We start from the raw sequence: 6,953 nt of genomic DNA on the forward strand, positions 1-6,953 counted from the left end.
AAAAATATCCACGCTTGCAGGAAACAAGAGGGCAGCAGCTAAATAATCTATAATTCTATAACACCGGCACTACACTTCCATCACCTACGCAGAATAGTAGACATCATCACTCTTGCCTCCTGATATGTCAAGACTATAGCTTCCTTTGTCGCTTGTGGACAACATGACATATTATGGCAAATGATATAAGTATTTAAAAATAAAAAAATAAAAAAATAAAAAGGCTGAGTCAGGAATTATCTGATGACCGACAGGCTGCTTTCCGAGGGAAGACTGAAAAGTGGGTCAAAGAGGATGAGAATGAGTTAGAGTGTGTGTGTGTGTGTGTGTGTGTGTGTGTGTGTGTGTGTGTGTGTGTGATCCCTAGACTTTACACTGCCTCTTTAAGAGGCTCCCTCCACCGTGTTTGTTATTTCAGGAATGTTCTCGCAGCCTCACTTTCATTCTCGTTCTGCTGTGTCACTGCTGACTTTTTTTTCTTCTTCTTCCTGTGCGCTCTCTGGAATTTCTGCGACGGTAAACATGTGTTGAGCGAGTGTGCCCCGAGCTACGTTTCAACTCAAATAAACAGAACTCATGACATAACTGATCTCTCCTCAGAGAAAGTGGCTTCTCAAGCTCTAACGCACACACACCCAGCCACACACACACACACACACACACACACACACACAGAGCATGATGCAAAGCTGACTGGTGATAACCGTCGACTCCTCGGGCTCAAGTTAGTGAGCTCCCTCGTCCCGTTTTACTTGTAAGACCTGCAGCCGTGAGCGAAAGTCTTCAATCATCAGTTATCATCTCTGTTGACATTTATGATGGGTCATAACTTACTCACCGTTCATCATTAAATTAATGTCTGTAGAGGTCACAAACGAGTTGACAAATCTCCAGCCAATAATGTGCGTGCGTGCGTGTGTGTGTGTGTGTGTGTGCGTGTGTCTATAAGAAACAGCATGTTGTTCTGTGGCGTTTTAAGTGGGATTCACTATTATCGACCACGATGCAAAAAAAGAGTCTTAACTTATTAAGAAATGTGGCAAATGTCCACCAAATTAAAATGTGCTGGAGTAATGTAAATTAACGACAAGATTTTCAAGCAGCAACTGATGATTATTTTCATCGTTGATTAATCGTTCAGTCTATGAAATGTTGGTAAAAACGTGAAAAATGCACACGGCTTCAAGGTGAGACTTCAAATGTCTTGTTGTGTCCGACCAACATCCAGAACACAAAGATATTCACTTTACAAAGATGTAAAACAGGGAAAAGCTCATAATCTTTATATTTGAGAGGCTGAACAATTTTTGGTTCGTTTCAAAAATGAATTGAATAAATTATGAAAATATTTGATTATGAAGATTATCTAGTTGCCTCATCGTTGCAGCTCTAGTTTAGTTTTGCAGTACGATGTCAAAATGCTGCATGTAGCGCCTCAAATAGGCAAATAGTTGATCAGTACATGACAATGACTAGACGCATGCCATCCACCTCTTCCTCCTCCTCTGACTGAATCCCCTTCACACCTCAGACCTGGTTACCATGATCCCTCCCGGCCTCCATCCGTCCATCCCTCCCCCCCCCCCCCCCCCCCCCCCCCCCCCCCTCCTGGAATGTTATTGTCTGGCTAAATGCTCAGATTAAAAAAAAGAGGAGAAGAGGCAGGGTGAGGAAATGTCAGACTCGGACGGAGGGAGGGAGGAAGGGATGAGGATTAGCAAAAGAGGGGTGACAGATGGGAAATCCAGGAGACCCGCTAACGTGGAGGAGAGCAGGAGAGCAGCGCCCTCTTCCCCCCACTCTGCCCTTCTTTTATTATCCCCTCTCTTCTGAATAGTGCCGTGTGTTGTAATGGCACATTTTATGCTGGTAACCACGTTATTAAATCAACTTTAAAATAAAAGCAAAAGCAAAATAGAACATCTAATGCATGTTTCCAATATGAATACTAGTTTGTCTGCCCTTCACTGCATGTCCGTCTCAACTTTTCTATGTCAGCCATCTGACTTTAACTCTATAGACGTGTCCATCCTTGACCCGGTAACTGACATAGACCACAATACTGTCAAAAACTGGAAAATGTCTGATCATCAAAACGGGCAAAAAAAAAGAAGGAACTGAGAGCAATAAAAGACGTCCAAGAAGGCCGTGGATCACAGCGGTGGTCTTCAGGGGTCAGGTCTGGTGATTAAAGGGTGTAAAGACCCTCTGACAGAAGGAGCAGGTCACAGAGAGTGGGACATGTCAGCTCTCACACACAGTGTGCTTTCACACCCATAATCGCAGACATAATGCATATCCCTGTACTTGTGCGACACACACGTACAGCATGTGTGAGCATGTGACTGCATTCAAAAACAGGCGACATCGGGCTTTTAGCGACGGAGGGTGTTCACACGGTTTCAAAATGCAGAAACACACGGGTGTGTGTGCGAGTGAATAGTCGGTGTTTCTGCACAGTGGCAGATAAATATCAAGCTACACGAACATTATTACTTTTATACTATTTGTAGAATTTGATTCCAGTGGTCGCTGCGTTTGTTTTTCGCGTCGGGTGATACAAACACTTCCAATGTTAAGTTGTCAAGTCCAGAAGTCACAAACTACTGAAACATTTATAATTTAGAAAACAAACACGTTTTTATTTCACAAAATATTTAGCTTATTTAACGTTTAGCCTTTCAAGAACTACATTTTCACTGCAGTCAAAAAAAGATGCACACAACGCGGTCGTGCACGTGTATTAACGGGGCTAGCAGCAATCCAACAGCACTGTTTATGAAACCACAATAACGGAAATTATGACGGACATTCAAAGCCTCCATTCAGTAGAGGCCTACGAACAGTATGAACTCCAGCAGTGCAGCATCTGTATGCGTGTCCCGTTAGCTGGGTTAGACCATTGCGCCACATTACAGCCTCATTGGTCATAATGAGTCATCAGACACTGCTTTCATAAAGTCAACCATCACATCGTTTCTGACCCTTCAAAGATCATCCCGCTTCCTTATTTTGACCAATATCCCGTTTAAAGATTCTCCGAGGGTATTAGAATAGAGGCTGCTGCATGTTAGAAAGAGTGAATACATGACTTGAGATCACTGTCAAAATTATATGAAATAATGCAACTTTCTTGGTATATTTAGATGAAAGTTAAATAACCACTTTTAACTTAAGTAAAAATAAGTATTTTTTATTTTATTTTTTCAACTTCTAAATTCCATTTTATGAGACGAATAGCCGACATCCTGGTGAACCCGACATGCCTATTGATCGGACCCCCGGAGCAATAAGGTCTGACCTCTGGCCTCAAACTGTGGGAGACAAGCTGCAACACACGCTGGGCAGAATCAATACGCATGTGATCGGATCCCTGACTGGATATGATTAGCAAATAACAGCATGAACTTAATGAGGTCACTGTTATGCTAATGTCCTTGTGATCGATGCTAATAAAGCGAATTCAAGTTGTACTAATGTGGAAATTATTCATCTGCTGATTAAGTACACGCGAACATTTGCTGAATGCGCTCAAACACAAAATGCATTATTCAGATAATCAATGGCTGATAAACAGGACAGCTCCTGATTGACAGCTGACTGCAGCTCGATCCTAGTAAGAGACTGCACTCACTCCAGTGCTCGGGAACTGAGACGGAAAAATCCCCGGATGATATTCATGCTCACACAGACTGCAGGATGGTAATGTTGGAGTTTCTCAATTAGGAGCAAAGCCTGTTAAGAGAAGAAGCTGGAAGAGATTAACGACAGCTCTGACCCAGTAAAGATAGCGGGATGGCAAAGGAGTGCCCTCCTCTTGCTTGTATGCCTTCAAATACCATCACTTCATTTTGTCCTTTAGACATGTGTCAAATTTTCATAATTAAATGACCAGTGACCTTTGACCCCCAAAATGGAATCAAATAAAGACTTTAAAGTCAGTGTTTGGCCTCTGAAATAGTACATAAATGGATTGATGGGGATGAAAAAGAGTGAAGGAGAGTGTGTGTCATGATAATGGGGTCATCAAGGAAAGATAACAATAAGATGAAGTCTTCACACTCACAGGACCACAGAGACAGTGCTGCAGAGAGTCAGGACGAGGTCAGTCTACGACAGGGTCAAGGCAACAGCGTGAAATGTCTGAAAACATTAACCGCGTGTGCCGTTTTTACCATCTCAAATGGTTCGATACAACAGCCAACAATATAGCGGTATCGTATCGTAAAGTGGCAGAAACGACTCACGTTTCGTTTCGTCCACCAGGAGACTGCTCCGTCGAGAGGGACCGATGTGGCCCCTCCGGGAGACCAACCTTCAGCTGTAGCAACTCAAACTAGGCGAGCCCAAACCCCAGAGTCCTGTACCTCCAACGTGAGGCGGCTTTGAGGCGGCTCTGCTTCCTCGCCCCCTCTTGTGCTGACTGAGGACAGACTGGACGCTGCAGTGACCTCGCTGTCGCTTCTCCAGGAACAAGACGGGACAGGCTGGGGCTAGCTGGTTAGCATGCTCTGATCAGTAGATATCCGATACACAGGAGTCAACACTGTGAACCCATTCTTGCTATTATGTTAGCTCATTTATCGTTATGTCTTAAAACTACCATTTTGGCCAGATCTGACACATTGCATCTTTAAAAAGGAAATACTAATCAACATTTGGACACTTCCTGTTATCCACCAACTTAAAAAAATCCCTGCTGTTCTCTGAGGTGGGAGGAGGACATTTACCACTGACACAAAGGCAAGAAGCTTACAGGGGGATTGTTGGGTTTTAAAAAGGCTCTGCAGTAAAAAGAAGAGACTAGAAACACTGATTGCAGTGTGTGTGTGTGTGTGTGTGTGTGTGTGTGTGTGTGGGGGGGGGGGGGGGGGGGGGGGTGCAGCACAGCAGTCTGTTTACAGAATTAATCTGAACTCTGACCTACTTCTTTTTAAATCAATAAGCATTTGTTAAATAGCCATGTGTTATCTCTCTGAAAGACTTTGCTTCCCAGTCATGAAATCAGAGGCCACGCTTCCTACTACTCCATCTCCATGATGTCAGTGCCACGCTGGGTTACATAAGAACACAGTACAGTAACCCAGTGACCCCCTAAACCCCCACTCCCCGTAGCAGCAGCATCAGTGGTACAGGCCGACATCGCAGAGCTGCGAGGGAACGGGCCAGTCCACTGTGACGGGGGTGTCCGTGTTCCTCGCCGTGGCGTTGGTGTAGTAAAGTGGATAAATGGAATTGGTGCTCAGCCCCTGCAGTCTGTGTGATGCCCTGCCAGGGTGGACCAGATTACCCCCCGCAGACGGATTTGAATGGCAAATCTTCACAGCACACGCGCTTGGAGTGTAAGCGAAACACTGGGAGGTCAACTAATGACTATTTTCATTACAGATTTTCATTTTTAAATTTCTTTTATTTAATAGTTACATTTCACAGAAATGCTTGTAAAAAAAATAAATAAATAAACTAGATATGGAATGTATAATAAAAAATACAGGAAAGCAGCAGATCCTCACATTTGAGGAACCAGGAATCAGTTTTAGAGGCATAAAGAGGAAATATTCAGTTCAGTTATTCACAAATGTAAATTAAATAAATAATAAATGTTTTCCGCTTTCCTACCATGTTCATTTTCTTGGAACTCTTTGAGGGGATACACATTTTTGGGGGCTACAAATCGCTAGAGCACAAATGTGAACAGTAGATCTAATTTTGACTAATTTGGTTGTTAAGCCACATGTGCCATTTAAACATGCATTTTGAATGCACACACACACACCTGCCTTCCTTCCTTGCAGTGTTGTGCGTGCGCGTGCGTGCGTGCGTGCGCGCGTGTGTGTGTACCTGCTAAGTGGCCCAGCTCCAGTGTGTGACTCAGTGTCCCACAGTGAGTGTGCGGTCAGCTGAGAGTCACACAGGCTGAAGGAATTGGAGCAGATTAAAAGTCACCCTGCCTCTCTCACAGTCACAAGTCGGGGTCGACACTCACGGCCACTCAGAGCATCCTTTCATCTGACGGGATTTGAGGGCGGGACACTTGTCCAACTGGTTGGGACCGACGGTTCACACAGTTATTAGGGGGCCAGGACAAAACAATATGTAAAAGCTGTGTGCGTACATAGCATGTAGACCTCTCCTCTTCAGACTTGTATTTCTCTTCCCTTCACTAACTATGGAGCGCACAGTCACTAACTGCACCAATTGTTTTATATTTCAGAGAGAAGCAGACAGAAAGGTCTTGAATATGTGTTTGAAGGATGTATCATAATGAGTTAAAAAGATAGAAGCTAAAGTGCCCCAATGCTACACTATGATTGGCCAGTCTACGTGGGAAGGGAGAAAGTTAGAGATTTGTACATGAGTGCATGCATGCACTGCCAAGACGACTTGATGGAGTTAAGAAACGTAAACGTGAAGCTGCTGCTGTAGGAGCATTTAAATTAAAATCACACCAGTCAGTTATTTCTCCTTCAGCTCTTCTACTGCTTCTTCTTGTTAAAAGTAAAATGTGGTCAAAACTTTCAGAACTCCAGCATTAGCTGCCCTGGGCGTCAACAGACACGACCAACGCTGACGCCTCGTCTCCCGACTCGGGTAAAAGATGTGTGGACCAAACGGATTTAGAAAAAAAGAAGACAAATGTGATATTCTGCAACCCCTTTCCAGCTATGTGGAATGCCTTACATGCCGATATACAGATGAAGGCGGTCTCCTTTAGCATCGCCCCACCCCTCAGCCTTCAGGTTTACAGAGCCAGACTCACATCTGACAGCCTGATGGAGAGACAAGGGGACGTCTAGATGTACCTTCTTCAACCGACAGCAGCTTCCTGCCTTTGCTAGAAAAGGGGAGAAGCTGTAGAGGTGAAAGAGTTGACGATCAAGAATGAAGTAAGGCTCTTCTATTAAGGATAATGGAACCGGGCGAGCAGAGAAAGTGGAATGAAGAGGAGTCTC

Source organism: Cyclopterus lumpus, chromosome 11, assembly GCF_009769545.1.
Source record: "Cyclopterus lumpus isolate fCycLum1 chromosome 11, fCycLum1.pri, whole genome shotgun sequence".
Classification (NCBI taxonomy): domain Eukaryota; kingdom Metazoa; phylum Chordata; class Actinopteri; order Perciformes; family Cyclopteridae; genus Cyclopterus; species Cyclopterus lumpus.